This window comes from Pipistrellus kuhlii, unplaced genomic scaffold (assembly GCF_014108245.1).
Source record: "Pipistrellus kuhlii isolate mPipKuh1 unplaced genomic scaffold, mPipKuh1.p scaffold_m20_p_12, whole genome shotgun sequence".
NCBI classification, from domain to species: Eukaryota; Metazoa; Chordata; class Mammalia; order Chiroptera; family Vespertilionidae; genus Pipistrellus; species Pipistrellus kuhlii.
In genome coordinates, this window is record NW_023425427.1 from 46184464 (window position 1) to 46201574 (window position 17111).

Consider the following 17111-nt stretch of genomic DNA (forward strand, 5'->3'; position numbering starts at 1 on the left):
ACATCCCCGGCAGGGGGTGTGCAGGAGGCAGCTGGTCGATGTTTCTCTCTCATCGACATTTCTAGCTCTCTATCCCTCTTCCTTCCTCTCTGTGGAAAATCAATAAAATATATATATTTTTTAAAAGAATTTATTAAGTCATGAGTAATATGTCAATTGAAGTGTATATATTAAGGATTTAAGGCAAAAACATAAATGTTTGGTTTTTGCTAAATAACAGTTTAATACACCAACTTTTAGGAAGGTAATTTTTCACACAATAAAGAAGCTATGTCAACAAGGAAACAATGTTCTGCAGAACCTGCATCCTAAAACAATGCTCCTGTGTGAGAATCTTTTTAAAGTAACACTATTGTTCAAAAAAAAAATTTTTTTTTTTTTCCAAATGGTTACAAGAAGGTAACAGGCGTCTTCAAACTACGGCCCGCGGGCCACATGCGGCCCGCAGAGGAGTCTGATCCGGCCCGCCAGGTTTTTTGGGTAGTGAGCGCAGCCGAGGTGTTGTAGTAGGAATTAGTAGTTCATATAGTCCGGCCCTCCAGCTCTCTGAGGGACCGTAATCTGGTCCCCACTTTAAAAAGTTTGAGGACCCCTGGAAAAATGGTTCACTTTACATTTGAATCACCTGGGAAGTTTTGAAAAGCCAGTGCATAGTCCCTCTTTCCGGAAATTCTCACTTAATGCACCAGTAATGTGCCCAGGCAAACGTATTTTTTCAAGTTCCTTGTGATTCTATTATGCATCCAAAGCTGGGAGCCACTGGTGTAGAATGGAAACTTTTCTTGGCCTTTAGCCCCAATTCTCCTGCCAGACCCAGCTACCGTTACCAAGCTGTTATGAATCCAGATATATATGGAGCATATAATATGAACTTTATACTTATATATCACCTACACTACTACACATAAAGGCATTGTAATGATTAAATCAAGATTACCTGAAATTAAATATCAGTTCTTCCATACAAGGGCTAGAACTTGGACAAATTATTTTATTTATTTATTTTTAAAAATATATTTTATTGATTTTTCACAGAGAGGAAGGGAGAGGGATAGAGAGCTAGAAACATCAATGAGAGAGAAACATTGACCAGCCGCCTCTTGCATACCCCCCACCGGGGATGTGCCCTCAACCAATGTACATGCCCTTGATTGGAATGGAACCCGGGACCCTGCAGTGCACAGACTGACCCTCTATCCACTGAGCCAAACCGGTTTTGGCTGGACAAATTATTTAACTCCTCTCTGTCTCCGTTTCATGGGCAATGTGGTGATTATGCAAATGCCTACTTCTTAGGGCTTTTACAAATAGTAAATGAGAAGCTCCATATTAAAGTGCACCATAAATGTTGACTATTACATCTTCTGGGAATAACTCACTGTAAGGTGTACGTTGATGGACATTTAGGTCTTGTCTAGTCTTTTCTACCACAAACAATTGTGCAGTGACTATCTCTTTACATGGGTACATGTCCATGTGAGAAAGTACTATATATCTTTAGGGAAACGTCTAGAAGAAAAATTGCTGTGTTTAACATTTTGATGGGGGATATTGCCAAATTGTCTTCCAGGAAGCATAAACCAGTATACATTTCCAAAGATGGATGAGAAACCCTGTTACCCTAAACCAAATATATTACAAAATTGTGGCTATTTGCCAAACTCTAAGTGAAAATGGCTTCTCTTTGTAGTTTTAGTGTGCATTTTCTTTATTATGGAGATTCAGATCTTTCCCAGAATTTGGAAAGACATATTTGTAAATACACACAATACAACAATACAAAGAAGTATTGTGACAAAAACTGTTCTCCAGTGCTCTGGGTTTGAAGGGAAGGTGAGATAAGGTTCCTCAGAGGAGGTAGCATTTGAGCAAGGTCTGGAAGGATGAGTGGGGATTATACTATGGAGGGCCTAGATCCTAGTATGTAGTAAGTTGGGTACTCAATAACTACTAATATATATTGATTTAAATGGCAAAATTAAGTTGTTACAAAAACACATTTTCTGGTGGCTGAGGCGATTTTTGGTTTCAAACAGCAAGACACTGATGCACAAATACTATCATAATACATGACTAAGCAAACCACAGATTCAAACAGTGGGAATGGGGGGTGGGGGACGAGAAGAGTTGGGGCAGGACCAAACCAGAGTTTTATAACGCATGCTTAGTTTATTCCACTTCCTGAATGTTTAGCGACATCTAATGGCCAAATAGAAAAAAGAAGTCTATATTTTCAGTATTTTATTTTCAAGGAAAAGTCCCTTACAGTCACAGAAGCACAATAAAAAAGTTTACCTCAAAAAGAGAAAGAGAGAGAGAGAGAGAGAGAGAGTTGTAGAAAAACAGAATCCCTTTTTCTCTGTGAACAGAAGAGAAAAAAAATGAACAAAAATGAATCTGTTTGGTCTGGTGTATTGAATGATACAAAGGAAAAAAGATGTCAGAATTAGAAAAGAACTTAGACCAGAAGCCAAGCAATTCATTTTATCAATGAGGAAATTTACTTCCAGATAGATACAACTTATCCAAGGCTACACAGCTAATGAGTTATTGGTGTTCTAATATAGTTATGATTTTGGTATAACAAAGAGAAGAGTGAATATTTACCCATCCATTTGCAAAGCCCAAGATGAAAGAGACAAACACTTTTAATTACACTAACACCTATTAATTCACAACATGGGCATGTATGAAATTTAATACATATAATATTTGAGATAATGTAATAATTGATTACTGACTAGTAGGATCTTGATTTTTCAGACCAGTCATGGATAAACAGGCAAGCTCCTATGGATGCCAGATTATATTTTTAAAACTCCAATTTAAAGATTTGACCTCTATAACCTAAGAGTTGCTTCCCTAATTTTTTTCTTTGTCTTGTATTTGACATCAGGTAAAGTTGGGTATGAGATGAGGATCAATCCACATCATTCAATCAACCAACCCCTAAGTTCTTATTGACCATAATGTATATGTACAATCATAGGAACACAATACTGTACAAAGCCAAGATAAAGTCTCAGTGAACTTACTTCTCCAACCTGTTGATCTGAGTTAAATCAAGAGCAGCTTCAAGATGGAAAAAAATTTACAACAGTACAACCACAGCTCTGGAACATATATTTATTAATTCATCAAATACATATATTTTTAGCCTCTATTTAAAAAAAAAAAAAAAAGGATACAGCAGGGGATCCAGACTCAGACTCTTATGAAGCTTATAACCTGGTAATTATATGCTAACAATTGTGTTGAGTGCTACAAAAAAAAAAGTACAGGTGCCATCATTACAAAACATAGCTAGTATTTAGTGAGTGCTTGCTATGTACCATGCACCGTTCTTAGCATTTAACACACATTAAGTCCTTTAGTTGTCAAAGTAGTGCTATAAAAGTCCTTTATCCTTATGTTAGAGATGAGAAAATTGAGAAATAGAGAGGTCTTTTTTTACTTGCCTAATTTCACATAGATGGATAAGTGTATCCTTGGCTGTGTATCATTGGACAAAAAGAGAATATCAGGAATATTTTAACTAGTTTGGAGAAGCATAATTACTATACATCTCGCCTAAGGAAGACTGATTATGTGTATGTCCAGTTCAAAATTCTTTGCTGAGCTCCAGAACCATGAATGCCTACATACTAATTCCATCTGAATGTCCCATAGGCACCTCAAATCAACACACCTAGAATCATCTTCCTTTTTTTATTTTATTTTATTGATTATGGTATCACATAATTGTAGTCTTCCTTTTCCCTTCAACTATACTTTCTATTTCATTCCTATCCACTAAGTACCCAGGCCATAAATTTTACCCAACATTGATTTAAAAAATGTATTTTTTAAATTGATGTCAGAAAGGAAGGGGGAGAGAGAGAGAAAGAGGGAAGGAGAGAGAGAGAGAGAGAAAGAGAGAGAGAGAGAGAGAGAGAGAGAGAGAGAGAGAGAGAGAGAGAGAGATATCAATGATGAAGGAGAATCACTGATGGGCTGCCTCCCGCACACTCCCTCCTGGGGATCAATTTCACAACCCAGGCATGTGCCCTGATTGAGAATCGAATCGTGACCTTCTGGTTCATAGGTTAACACTCAACCACTGAACCATACCAACCAGGTCCAATATTGATTTTGGATAATGAGTGCAAAAGTCAACACAGGAAAAAGGCAAATAAAATTTTTGTGTTATTATAAAATACTTTTGATCTGGCAGACCCCCTGAAAATTCTCAGAAACTCCATGGGTCCAGAGACTACACTTTAAAAATTGCTGTTGTAGCTGAAACTGGTTTGGCTCAGTGGATAGAGTGTCAGCTTGTGGACTGAAGGGTCCCAGGTTCCACTCCGGTCAAGGGCATGTACCTTGGTTGTGGGCACGTCCCCGGTGGGGGTGTGCAGAAGGCAGCTGGTCGATGTTTCTCTCTCATCAATGTTTCTAGCTCTCTATCCCTCTCCCTTCCTCTCTGAAAAAAATCAATAAAATATATATTTTAAAAAATTGCTGTTGTAGCTAGCTAATAAATGTGAGTTATAGACATTGCAAGTATCTTCTCCCAATCTATCATTTGCTCCAGGCTCGAGGACAGGAAACAAATGATACCCTAAAGTGTCCCCAGATCCATCTGCATTAGAATCACTTCAGGTGCCTTCACAAATGCAGGTTCCCAGAGCCCACACTCCACCTCCGAAATTAGAGTGGAGAAGGATGATTTGCATTTTTAGCAAGCTTTGTGAAAGATTAAGCATTCTGGTCCATTGTTTTCTAAAAATCAGTCCTTTTAGAAATGCCTATTTCTAAGGCATTTGTGAAATCTTTTTTTTTTTTTTTTTTTTAACTGGGCTAAGTGGCGTTTTCAGAGAAAGCCAAGATTACGAGAGTGGCACTGCAGCCCTTCTTCTTGCCAAAAGTGGGCACAACACTGACGAAGCATCTGTTGTACTGCACAGTCTGTCTTCTCCTTTTCCTGTGCGGCCACCTTGGGAGTCTGACCTCCCACTTCCCCTGCACAGGCCAGGGATCCGGTCCAACACCAGCACAACCAAGAGAGAACATTGCTCTTTGCTTAGCTCCTAGTCTTTCCTCTATTTCCTTCTGCAGCGACCATGCCACAGTTCCAGAAAGAGCATTTTTGGGGAGTTGGACAAGGAAGGAATAGAGAGGTGAGGACAAGGCGGGGAAGGCATTAGTGTTTCTCTGCCCCGGGACTGTCTCCATGGGCATTAGCAATGAAGGCTTGTGAACTCCGAGTTAGCTGAGTTAATTTTGTATATAAAAACGAATTGCAGTGCTTATTAAAATCACAAATTATTGGGTCTTTCTCCAGAGATAATGATTCCTTAACCTTTAGGATTCTAAGTAGCCCTGAGGCCATACTTTGGGTTAAACTGGGCAAAGAAAAACCACAAGAAACCTTGAAAACGTGTGGTCTCTTTTGAAATCTAGAGGTTGGCTACTGAATTTAGATACTTCATTTTCCCAACTATTGAAAATTGTCCCTGCTGGAAGGAATGGATTCTTTTCGTAAAAAGTGTGCTCAGTAATCTCTGAAGCACAGAAACATTTTTTCCATTCTTGGTGAGCAAATGAACTGTTGGCCTTCGGGGAGGCAGGCCCAGACAGTATCTCAGCAGGCCCTCTGGACAGCATTTTTTCCACAGATGAAAATTAGGTCAAAGAGTAAACTCAGAGCAGTTTGAGAAGGGGGGAAAAAAAAGTCCCTGAAGAGCAACGTAAAGGGGGGAGGGGCAAAGAAATGCCCCACCTGCTTGGTTTGCCCTGGTGAAGGCACATGGTGTGTCACATGAATCTCAGGCCTTCCTGTTATCTGCAGCTGCCTCCTGAGTCACTGTGGGCAGCAGGGGAGGGCCCTCTAACAGTCAGGGAACATAAGACCGACCGACAGACCAAAATACTTTTAGGTGAAGCCACTGGGCGGGGCCAATTTAAAAATTAAAGAGCAACTACATCACTGACTACTTTCATTTATTTTAAGAAGTTCTTTAGTTTTGTCTATTGCTGCAAATTAGCAGAAGGCACACACAAAAAAACAAGCTGGTGAGTGGAACTCGCATCTGGTAAGGGAGAACTGGTGCCAGTCTATTAGTCACTAAGATCATTTAAGGGTGGAGTGCAGTATTGGCATAAACATCAACCAAAAGCAACACTTCCTTGTAGCAGTTGGTTGGGGTTTCCTAAGAAATCTTGAAAACAAAAACCTAGATGCCTAAGAAGGCAAATACAGCTGTTAGAAAAGTGGACCTTTTTCTACTGTCCTCAGTTGTTGCAGAATGGTGTTGTGTATAGTATACTCTGTGAATTAAGATTTCTTTATTAAACATGTTTACGTTATAAGAAAGCCTCCCCAAATTTTAAAATATTCAGTCTTTTAAACAGAAGCATTCAAGAATCACTCCCATGTAATAGAAACACCATCAAGATACAATGTATTTGGACTTGAAGTCCTGTCTTTATCCCCTCAGAGCAATACCTAGATGAAAGAAGTACTAGTACTTAATAAAGACGTAATTGATGGTGTGATCATCTTGTTAGCTGTAAAACAATTGTAATGATTGATTCATTTCTCTAAGCCTCCATTTGCACTTTCTGATCAGGAAGGAAACCTCTTCTGCCTAGATTACAGAATTCTTATTAGGATTACATTTTTTAAAAGTATATTGAAGTTTAACTTTATATATACACAATATCGTATAAAGCATATATATGTTTAAAAATCAGGGACCAGTGTCCTAGCTGGTTTGGCTCAGTAGATAGATTGTAAGCCTATGGACTAAAGGATCCCGGGTTTGATTCTGATCAAGGGTACATGCCTGAGTTATAGGCTCAATCCCCAGTGTGGGGAGTGCAGGAGGCAGTCAATCATTGATTCTCTCTCATCATTGATGTTTCTATCTCCCTCTCCCTTCCTCTATGAAATCAATTAAAATATATAAAAAATGAACTGCCTTATGACCCAGTGATTACACTTCTGGGTATCCGGAGAAACCAAAACTCTAGTTAGAAAGAATATATGCACCCTTATGTTTATTGCAATGTTATTTACAATAGCCAAATTAGAGGAGCAACCCAAGTGTCCATCAATAGACAAGTGGATAAATAAGCTGTGGTACATGTATATAGTAGAATATTACTAGGGCATAAAAAAAAAATGAAATCTTAACATTTGCAACACCATAGATGGCCCTAGAGGATAGTAAGCTAAGTGAAATAAGTCAGACAGAGAAAGACAAATACCATATGAACTCACCTGTATTTGGAATCTAAGGAGCAAAACAAACAAAAACGAAACAGACTCAGAGATACTGAGGTCAGACTGATGATTGTCAGAGGGAACACAGTCAATAATACTGTAGGGTGCCAGGTCAGTACTTGAAATATTGGGGAGACCACTTTTTAAAGCATATGACTATCTAATGACTATTCTGTACACCTGAACTAATACAAAGTAACTAATACAAAGATTAGTATGAAATTTAGGCTTTAAACAAATCTTCATAAAAACTCAGAAAGAAGCATGTTATTTCATTTACATTTAGATTTGTTATGTTGACTGCAATGCCTTGTAACAGAGTTTGAATTAGGTGTGCTCTATGTGAGAATTAAAATTACATGGTAGAAGGCTGCATACCTTTTAGAGTTACATTTCTTGTCTTACGAAAGTCAATGTCCTTAAACTATTTCATACGATGGAAACATTAGTTCAAAGACACATGAAAAGGTGAGATAGAAGGGTATGAAATTTATGTACGGGAATCTGATACAGTAATTATAAAACTAAACATTTTTTATCCCGGGAAAGTCTGAAACATAGGGAAAACAAGACTACTGTAATAACCCAATAGAAAATATACCATAACCTAATTATGTGTAAGAAATTCCACTCATTTAATATTTTGACATATTTACAACTTCTTTTTTTATTAGAGCTTTGAAACTACATCAAAAAGTGGCATCATCTGAAATATATAAACTTTACCTAGATGTTTCAATAATACAGCAATAACTACTCTAAATCTTTCAAAAATTAAATCTGATTAGAAGTGATGGTGAAATTTCGCCTTAAGGTCCTCTTTCTCAATAAACTATCATTCAGTTTAAGGATTTGAATCTTCAGTTACCCAGAAAAGGATTGGGTAATAAATGTGGTAATCACAGAGTAGACAGTCATCAGCACTGTTCAAAAGATCACGTATCCCCTTGAAGAATTCAAGAGGAAATTAAGAAGCAAAAATGTGGGATTTGTTTCCCTAAAAGCAAGACACAAGAATGTCCGTAACCATTACTGAGCATTAATCATATGAGGACCTCTTTCCCGTTAACCTCAAGAGATTATCGTGTCTCTTCCTTACTGTCAGGAGATGCAGAGCTGTCTTGGCTTTGTGCCTACAGTCATAAGTTGATCTTATCCTTAAAACTTTAACACCCTTGTCTTTATTTCAAAACCAGACTGACAGAGGGACACAGTGCTATCGTTGCAAAAATCACAGAACCTTGAGCTGAAAGAAACTTAAAAGACTATCTTGTTATGTAATTGTTGTTATTTTTGAGAACTCTTATTCAAACAAAAATATAAGAAGTAAAATAAAATCGAAACAGCTTTGCTTAAGGAGAATAGGATGCCTGCCTGCTTGTCTCCCATGCCCTCCTTCTAGTCCTTCTGAGGAGCCCTGGAGCTCCACCATACAACTTAAACCATTTAACCTAATTGGTCCAACTCCATTTCACAGATAGGTAAAACTGAGGAACCTTCTGAGTTTTTTGCAAATTAAGAGCAGATTCAGAATCCCTTGTTCATTATTGTATCCATATTCATAACAACAAACATTTATTGAAGGACATATTTGGGCTAAGCACTGATATAAGTTCTTCAACTGCATTGTCTCACATTCCTTACAATATACCCTCTGAGGTAGAGGTACTGCCAAGATCAATTTGATAGATAAGAAAAGGCAAGGAGAAAATAATGGCCCAAAGTCACACAGTCACCATGTTATCTTCCCAGGTGTTGCAGCTGTTTCATCTGTAAGGAGCCGGATAAGATAATTTCTGAATTGCACACTAGCACACTGTGCCTCTAAAATTCTATAATCTTACAGTTCCAAGATCTAAGACGGATTCTTCTTCTATGAATTGTTCCTTCAGATTTAATTACATTTCTCTGAGACCCTTAAATATCTGAGGCTCACAGAAGGACATTTTATGATGCAATTGTTTCAATTCACCAGTCCAGTGAGTCTGATAATCTTCTACCTGTGAGCACCTGTGAGCAAGTACTGCTGTTGGCCCAGCGTGTGTGGATGCAATAAGTAGTATTATGGTGGTACTCTGTTCTGGTCTTGGTCTTTGTGCTCAGAGAACAATGAGGCAGTGGGAAGAGGTGAAACAGAAAGCTTCCTTTCAGATGATTATTTGGCAGTAGAAGTGGCAAAAAGAAAAGAAAGAAAAAGAAAGAAAAAAAATTGCAGGTGGGGCCAGTAAACAGGGAATTGTAAGAGAAGTTTAAAAATAGGCACGTGGCAACAACAGCTGGTAATGACCAAATCAATGTGATAATGGAAATTGGGGAGCAATGTTTTTTAATGAGTGCTCAAGTGTGTGTGTTTTTTTTTAAATATGTTTTTGTTGATTTTAGGAAGAGGGAAAGGGAGAGGGAGAGAGAAACATAGATGAGAGAAAAACATTAAAATTATCAGTTGCCTCCTGCAAGCCCCCTGCTGGGGAGTAAGCCTGAAACCCAGGCATGTGCCCCAACCTGGAATCTGACCAGTGTATGGTTTGACAGTCAACCACTGAGCCACACCACCAGGTGGGGAGCAATTGTTATTACGTAAATGGACATAGTTCATATGGAAAAAATATTTACAATCATCTTGGCTAAAAATGGCACTTTTTGCATGGGAAACAAAACTTACTAATTCTGGAACCGTTGTGATGACCTTGTAAAGAGTAATATTTTTTATAAAGATAACCAGTTCTTGAACTTTCACCGATGTATCTGACATCAAAGTAGCATGACTCATTAATCTTCCTTGTTTTATTGTTTCAAGTAACATTTATACTTAAGGATAATTCACTACTTCCCTTGGTTTGAATTTCCTGCAAACAGGGTTAGATTTCTCACCTCTCTGTGTATACACGCCAACCTAAAGAATGTATTTTCACTCGAGTAAAATTATTGTGATTTTTAAAACAGGAATTAAATTTTGTTCTGCCTCTGACCTTTTCCTCCTTTCCAGCCATGCTCCCCCGCGCTCCCCCCACCCTCCATTAACAGTGTATCTTTTACTCGAGTTATTCCCAATTTCTTATAATTCCTCCCTGCACCAGACTCTGTCCTATCTCTGTACCTTGGTACACGCTGTTCCCCATAGCTGGAACACCTTCTCCTCTTTCTGCTCCCTGCCCAGTAAGCCTGGCTAATTTCTACTCACCCTCTAAGGTTCAGCTCAGATATCCGATATCCCTTCTTCTTAAATTTTACTGTTACAAAACTGCAACGAATACCCTTGCATAGCTTTTTGTTGTTGTCCTTGTATATGTCTTTTACTCACATTTCTGATGGTGCCCTTAGTGGAAATTATTAGAAGTGAAATCACTGTGACAGAGATTATTCATGTGTATAAGGATCTTAACACAAACAAGAGCTTTTTCCTTTAATAGTCAGGAATGGTACAACGTTTATAAAGTCAATCAGTTCCTGCCTGGCAGATGACTGTACAAACAAGTGGCCCTTAAGTGCTCCGGTGCTGATATTGCTTCCCTTTCATAAATGTCCCCGTTTCTATTTCTGGGGTGGCCTCTAACATCAGGCCAGCGCCTTTTCTTGTGCTATAAACTTCTCCCTCTCCTCTGTTGCCCGGGAGCTGTCCATCTGCCTTGTCCATCTTACTATTCATGCCAGAGGAAGGCTTCAGGCTGTAGAAGAACAGATTAAAAGGAGCCAAATGGTCAGAGTTCAGGGACATCTGGGGCCCTGAGGCCATGATTTACTACATCAGTGGCTTCCAAGGTAATGCCCTAGGATTTTTCCGAAATGCTTTAGGGGCCTCTACGGGGAGAGAGGGAAAGGAAGACAGGGCCAAAGCTCCAAGTGCAGCTTCCTGCACATCAACCAGGGACTAGTTTGTTTTACATGCACTGTGCTCAAGGAAGGTTTCATTTAAAAACAACAAACAAGCCAACAAACAACTCCAAGGCATAAAAAAGTTTTAAGAAGCCGAAACCAGTTTGGCTCAATGGATAATGCATCGGCCTGCAGACTGAAAGGTCCCAGGTTCCATTCAGGTAAAGGGCTGCGACCTTGGTTGCAGGCATATCCCCAGTAGGAGGTGTGCAAGAGGCAGCTGGTTGGTGTTTCTAACTCTCTATCCCTCTCCCTTCCTCTCTGTAAAAAATTAATAAAATATATATTTTTTAAAAAGTTTTAAGAAGAGTTATGAGTTTGCCAAGCAATGATGGGCTGACCTAGGAATATTATCTCACTGTTATATTTCAACTTTGGTCTCTTTTAAATTATTATTATTATTATTATTATTATTATTATTCCTCACCCAAGAATATCTGTCCATCGATTTTTCTAAGAGACTGGAAGAAAGAGGGAAAGACAGAGACAAATATCGATGTGAAGTGCAAGAAATACATCAATTGGTTTTCTCCCACACTTGCCCCAACCAGGGTCCGGACTGGGAAGGAGCTTACAACATGCAGGACCCTTCAGTCTGCAGGCCGATGCTCTATCCACTGAGCCAAACCAATTAGGGCATGGTCTCTTTTGGAGAATGCATTAATACACTTATTCCTAATGTGACCAATTCATCCTGTTTTGCCTGGGAATTTCTTGGTTTAGCACTGAAAATTCTGTGTCCTGGGAATCCCAACTGGTCCCAGATAATGTCATCCTATTCCATTCATTCTTTCCACCCATTTTTTTTTTTCAATCCTCATTGGAAGATCTGTTTTATTTTTTTTAGAAATTGATTTGAGAGAGAGGAAGGAAGAGGGAGAGGGGGAGAGAGAGAAAAAAAACAACAACGCGAATGTGAGAGAAAAACATTGGTCTGTTGCTTCCTGTGCACGCCATGACCAGGGATCGAACACGCAACCTAGATATGTGCCCTGACTAGGAATCAAACTTTCAACCTTTTTGGTGTACAAGATGATGCTCCCACCAACTGAGCCAACCTGCCAGGGCCACCCATTTATTAAAAAATAAAATAAAAATCACAGAGCCTTGGCTGGTTGTTCAGTGGTTAGAACGTTGGCCTGCAGATCAAAGGGTCTCAGGTTCAATTCCTGACTAAGGGTACGTACCTTGATTACAAGTTCGATTCTTGATCCCGGTCAGGGTGCGAGTGGGAGGCAACCAATTGATGTGTCTCTCTCATGTTGATGTTTCTCTCTCTTCCCCCTCCACCTTCCCTTCCACTGTCTAAAAGTCAATGGGAAAAAATATCCTCAGGTGAAGAATGAAAAAAAAAAAAAATCATGGAACAGTTACCACGTGCCAGGCACTGTATTAGGCATTGGACTATGAAGAAAACCTTTGAGCATGTCCCTGACCTGGAGGAATTCACAGAGCAGTGGATTCAGAAGAACACTAACACTGAACCAAATGACACTGGAGAGCAGTCTTCAAGTGTTGTGTTCTCCATCATAAAGAAAAATGGAGTACACACCCAAATATATTCTTTCCATAAATTATATTCATGTTCATAAAAAAAGGAGCTAAAACTATATGGCACAACTAAATACTTAGCATTGTTCTGAGCCCTTTACAAGTCCTAAAACAACCAATCCTCCCAATAACTCCCAGGCAGGTAGTATATTATACCCATGGTGGATTAAAAATGACTGCAAATTCTTTGACCTGCCTCCTATCAAGAGGTCTTGAAGTATGACTGACAAGCCTGGGTAACCAATTAGATAACAGGAATATGAGAGAAGCCACCCTCTAAGATGACTTAATGTCTCTAGCTTGGCTGACTGGTTGAAGCTTCACCTGTAGCTCAGCAATGCTTCAAGAATCAGCATGTCACCTCCTTTTTGAAGACAAACAGGTGTTCAAAGAAAAACAGGTATTGAGAACATATGTACAACTCAAAGTGGGTCTATGAGCCAAATTATTTATGGAAAGACATCCCATGTTCATGGATTGGAAGATTTAATATTGTTAAGATAGCAGTACTCTTCAAACTGACCTACACATTCAACAGAACCCCTAACAAAATTCCAATAGTCTTTTTTGCAGAAATCAACAAGCTGATCCTAAAAATAGTTTGAAAATGCAAGGGATTCAGAATAGCCAAAACAACCTGAATAAAGAACGAAGTTGGATGAATCACATCCTGATTTTGAAAATTAATACAAAGCTATAATAATCAAGACAGTGTGGTACTGGCATAAGGATAGACAGCTCAATAAAATAAAATTGATAGTTCAGAAACAAACCCTTATATTTATAATTAATTGATTTTGGACAAGGATGCCAGACAATTCAGTGGAGATAGAAGAGTCTTATTAACAAATAATGCTGGGACAAATGTATATCACATGCAAAAAAATAAAAAATAAAGGTGGACCCCTACCTCACACTATACATAATAACTCAATTATTATTGAGCTGAAACCATAAAACTCTTAGAAGAAAACATAGGTGTAAATTTTCAGGACCTTGGATTAGACTATGATTTTTTTTTCTTTTTTTTTAGATATGACACCAAGAGCACAAGCAACTCAAAAAGAAATAGATATATTGGCATATAGATAAATGTATAATTTTTTTTGCTTCCAAAGAAAATGAGAACACAAACCACGGAATGGGATAAAATATTTATAAATCATATGTCTGATAAGGGCATTTCTTATATATCCTAGATATGTGGTAAGAATGTGGAAAAATTGGAACTCTTGTACATTCTTATTGGGAATGTAAAGTGGTGCATCCACTGTGGAGAAAAGTTTAATGATTTCTCATAAAGTTAAACAGAAAATTATCATATGACCTACAAATTCTATTCCTAGATATTTACCCAAAAGAATAGAAAACTCGTACTTACATAGTTGTATGTCATTGCTCATTGCAGTATTATTCACAATAGCCAAGAGGTGGAAACTCAAATGTCCATCAATAGATAAACAAAAGATGTAAAATTTATATTTTCATAGCATGAGTTAGTGACTAATATAAAATTCCATTACTGAGTATTTAAATATTACATTTAAATGTTTTAAGTGTCAGACTTGCTTTCCTTAGCTTTTCTTCAGATGTAGAATTTTAGCCCTGGCTCAAACTCTACTATTGAAACCAGAATACAAAACTATGACTCTCTTAAACTGTAGATATGAAATTAAGATTCATTTGCAGGCAGCATGATGAAATGGTTTAATTTTTCTGGTAGATTATAAAACTCATCCTTCAAATAAGACCTATGTTGGGACAGACGAAAGCATTAAAAACGGAACTCCTCTGGCTGAGATATGGGAGGAAGGAAGCCTCCAGCCCTCCAAACACTCAGTGCAGCCAGATCTAAGCAGCTCCTCAGTGTTCCCTGGAACACAGGATAAAGGTGTGGGACTCAGCATCCCAATCTTTGGCAAAATACAGAAACTCCATGGGCTTCTTTCTGTTTTCTATCTGTCAGATGAAGGGGATGAACTAAAACTGCTGAAAATCCCTTCCTCTTCTCAAAGTCTACAATTATGTAGCCTGAAAACAGCTAACACAAAACCTAGTAGGGACTGGCTTCTAAAATGTTTACCAATAGCCCCCAGAGCTTAAGGAATTTTGAGATCAAAACAAGCCTTGAGCTATCACCACTTTCCCCGTAAAATAAACAGCAAGTTTGGATGAAAAGAGAGTCCAGGGGAAAGGCTTATTTATATCAAAGCCAATGAAATAGTCTGAGCAAAGGGCAGCTGGTTTCCAAGGATCTCCCTTATCTTTTAGATAAAGGTAGCTAATGGGCCATAAATACAAACAAAGAATCTGGTTTCCCAGGAAGAGGGAGGGGAGACCTTCCCTCCCTGGGTGGCAGCACCTCAATGAGAAGCAAAACAAAGGGCCTCTACTGGGACCAAGAACTGGCTGCAGGTCAGACAGCTGTGGGTCCTGCACTTGAAGTTCTAAGAACTAGAACCCAGTTGAAGAGCTGAGGTGGGGATGGGAGGGATTGAGGGGGTGGAGCAGTGATTGTGCTGCCAATAGGGGGAGAGGAAGCCTTCACACAAACATCTGAGAGAAAAAGCAGATTTACTCCTAGACCTGTGGTCTCTTTAATAGGCAACGTGGGGTCCCAGGACCAGTGGCGTGGGCAGCACTATTGAGTTTATTAGAAATGAACCTCAGGACCAATCCACACCTATTGAATCACAGTCTGCATTTTAACAAGATCCTTGGTGATTGTGTGTCCAACTGGCACCAAATTCATACACTCATAATAAGATGAGAGTATTTGGCTAAAGTCATGCTAAGTAAGCATATGCTGATGCCTCATGCATTCGCTTGTTCTCAGATATATGTTTACGTGGGCTGATGTGTGGTGACAGAAGCAGAAGTGTTTTAACAGTGAAATGACACCAGAACAGAACTAAGGTACAAGAAAATCAGCTCATTCTAATAAACTAACCATGAAGCAGGCAGCAAATGCCTGTGTCTGGGCGGTAAATGAGGAGATGAACATTAAATGAAAGACAGGTCTCCAGCGTGTATCACATGGATGCTTGCCTTTTCTAACTGAAAGATGGCAACTAGTCTAGCAGGTTCTTCTTGTTCTGTTGGGGGAAAACCTGTACAAACAGATAACTCTTGCACAATGTGTTTTGGATGAACACATTTTGGTTTTTGTGTGAGGACCCTCCATCTCAGAAGAGATTATATTTAGAGATCATCTTTTCTAGCTAAGTTAATATTTCCCATGTGGTTTCAGTTTCTAGGAATCAGGGAATAATATCTCAGTTTAAGAGGTGTGTACGTGGAGCTTGGGGGTGGTGGTGTCAAGTTCAGGAATTTGAGTTGAGACACAAGTTCAGGATGGAACAACAGTTAAGGAACAGCCCTGACTGGTTTGGCTCAGCAGATAGAGCATTGGCCTGTCAACTGAAAGGTCCCAGGTTCGATTCCAGTCAAGGGCACATGCGGGGTTTGTGGGCTCTATCCCCAGTGGGAGACTTGCAGGGGGCAGCTGATCAATGATTCTCTCTATTTTTTGAAAAAATATATTTTATTGGCCGAAACCGGTTTGGCTCAGTGGTAGAGCGTCGGTCTGCGGACTGAAAGGTCCCAGGTTCAATTCCGGTCAGGTGCATGTACGTTGGTTGCGGGCACAACCCCAATGGGGGGTGTGCAAGAGGCAGCTGGTCGATGTTTCTCTCTCATCGACATTTCTAGCTCTCTATCTCTCTCCCTTCCTCTCTGTAAAAAAATCAATAAAATATATTTTAAAAATTATATATATATATATATATATATATATATTTTTTTTTTTTATTGATTTTTTACAGAGAGGAAGAGAAAGGGATAGAGAGTTAGAAACAACGATGAGAGAAAATCATCTATCAGCTGCCTTTTGCACACTCCTACTGGGGATATGCCCACAACCAAACGGAATCAAACCCGGGACCTTTCAGTCTGCAGGCCGATGCTCTATCCATCAAGCCAAACCCGTTTTGGCTCAATGATTCTCTTTCATCATGGATATTTCTATCTCTCTCTTCCTCTTCCTTCCTCTTTGAAATCAACATAAATATATTAAGGGAAAAAAAAATTAAACATGCCAAAGGTAGGCTCCAAAATAAGGGAAACCAAATAAACTAAAATTAGAATCCAAAGCTAAATTCACAAATCAGTGTCATGGCAGAAAAGGCCAACAGTAAGATTCAGAATACAAAGAAAGTACAGGAGAACTGGTGTCAAATAATAAGCTTCTATATATTTTTCTAAAGAGGGATAAAAATGTAAACTGTTTCCTACATGAGTGGATCTGGCCAGCTTTGAAGGGATGAGGTTAATTCATCTTTGGTGAGGCCAAAGGCTCATATCTGGCAGCCAACCTTGACTATATAGTACATTTTTATCAATTAAATCAACTAGTATAAGC